At 37.6% G+C, this 2,210-nt stretch overlaps 1 non-coding gene across 1 annotated transcript; it reads right to left on the bottom strand.

The window, feature by feature from the left end:
• Positions 1–1,320: 1,320 nt before the first annotated feature.
• Positions 1,321–1,399, bottom strand: TRNAS-GGA (transfer RNA serine (anticodon GGA)). The gene has a single exon. It is a non-coding gene; the product is annotated as a tRNA-Ser (tRNA).
• Between the last annotated feature and the right edge of the window lie 811 nt (positions 1,400–2,210).

The raw sequence follows: 2,210 nt of genomic DNA, 5'->3' as shown, positions 1-2,210 counted from the left end.
GGATGATATAAAATCAAGCTATGTTGGGAGAAACATCAGCAACCTCAGATGTGCAGATGATACTATTCTAATGGCAGAAAGTGAAAAGGAACTAAAGAGCCTCTTGATGAGGGTGAAAGAGGAGAGTGAAAAAGCTGCCTTGAAACTCAATATTCAAAAAATTAAGATCATGTCATCTGGTCCCATCATTTCATGGCAAACAGAAGAGGAAAAAGTGGAAGCGGTAACACATTTTATTTTCTTGGGTTCCAAAATCATTGCTGGCGATGATTGCAATAATGAAATTAAAAGATGCTTGCTCCTTGGAAGGAAAGCTGACAAACCTAGACAGTGTTTAAAAAGCAGAGACATCACTTTGCCAGCAAAGGTTTGTATAGGCAAACCTATGGTCTTTCCAGTAGTCACTTACGGATGTGAGAGTTGGACCATAAAGAAGGCTGAGTGAGTGCTGAAGAATTGATGCTTTCAAATTGTAGTTCTGGAGAAGACTCTTGAAAGTCCCTTGGACTGCAAGGAGATCAAAACAGTCAATCCTAAAGGAAATCAGTCCTGACTATTCACTGGAAGGACTGATGCTGGAGCTCCAATACTGTGGTCACCTAATGTGAGGAGCCAACTCGCTGGAAAAGACCCTGTGCTGGGAAAGATTGAAGGCAAAAGGAGAAAGGGCTGGCAGAGAATGAGGTAGTTAGATAGCATCACCAACTCAATGGACATGAATGTGTGCAAACTCCAGGATACTGTGGAGGACATATGAGCCTGGCATGCTACAGTCCATGGAGGTCAAAAAGAGTCAGACATGACTTAGTAACTGGACAACAACAATGAGAGTACTAACATTTGAAAAAGAGTCTTACTTGCCAATTATATTTGCAGACTGACTGGGGTATAATATGCAAAGGAAAGATGCTAATGTTTATTGAGCAAAAGGTTATAGACAAGTCATGATTTAATATATATGTATTTTAAAATACTCTCTCTCTCTCTCTCTCTCTATATATATATATATATATAGTTCACTGGCAATACAATCCCATCAAGAAAACTATGGATTAGTATTTAAGAGTCTATGTTTTTAAATAAATGAATATAAAATGAAGTATATTTTTAAAGCTTAAGGTTCAAAGGTACTATGGGGTTCTCCTTTCTCTTCTCTGACAGTTCTGTAGGGTTTTATAAAAGAGACATAGTTCAAGGGATTTGAAGAGTATTCTATACTCTTTGTGACCCTGTGGACTGTAGCCTACCAGGCTCCTCCCTCCATGGGATTCTCCAGGCAGGAGTATTGGAGTGGGTTGCCATTTCCTTCTCCGGGGCATCTTCCCTGGGATCGACCCAGGGATCGAACCCGGGTCTCCTGCATTCCAGGCAGACGCTTTAACCACTGAGCCACCAGGGAAGCTATATATGTGTATATATATAGTGCATGTGTATATATATATATATGTATATATACATATATATATGGTGCATGTGTAATGCAAGCTGAATAATTCTAATTCTTGTGGCTGGTATGAAATGAACTCATTAATTGGAGAATTTAAACACAGGAGTGTCTGCCTAGTAAGCTAGTGCTAGTAAGCCACTGAATCTAACTCACCATATTAACTCAGCAGTGATTCTCTTGACATCCAGATGGGCTTCTATACAGTAAATAGCCCACTGACTACCCCCAGGGTAAGACTTTGGCACTCTTAAGTACCAATTTTATGAGCCCATATTTTGATACCAATTTTGGAACAATGTCCTATCAATCTTATTATTAAGATCTGATGACTGAAAAAGTCCACCTGGATTTATCAGTGCTAAAGATACTACTTTTTTCCAAGACAGGCAACTTTTTATTGAGTATAGTTGATTTATAATGTTGTGATAGTTTCAGTCATATAGCACAGCAATTCAGTTTTATATGTATATTTTTATTTTCTTTTTCAGATATTTTTCCATTATAGGTTATTACAAGATATTGAGTATAGTAACCTGTGCCATATAGTAGGTCCTTATTGTTTATCTAGTTTATATACAGTAATATGTATTTGTTAGTCCCAAATCTAAAATTGGGTTGGCCCCAAAGTTCATTCATGTTTTTCCATAAAAGCTTACAGAAAAACCTGAGCAAACTTTTTGGCCAATCCAATAGTTAATCTTTCCCACTCTTTCCTCTTTGGTAACCATCAATTTATTTACTGTATCTGAGTCTGTTTCCATTT

The sequence above is a fragment of the Ovis canadensis genome, chromosome 1, assembly GCF_042477335.2.
Source record: "Ovis canadensis isolate MfBH-ARS-UI-01 breed Bighorn chromosome 1, ARS-UI_OviCan_v2, whole genome shotgun sequence".
In the NCBI taxonomy this organism is placed as follows: Eukaryota; Metazoa; Chordata; class Mammalia; order Artiodactyla; family Bovidae; genus Ovis; species Ovis canadensis.
This window is presented reverse-complemented; position numbering and strand designations above follow the sequence as displayed.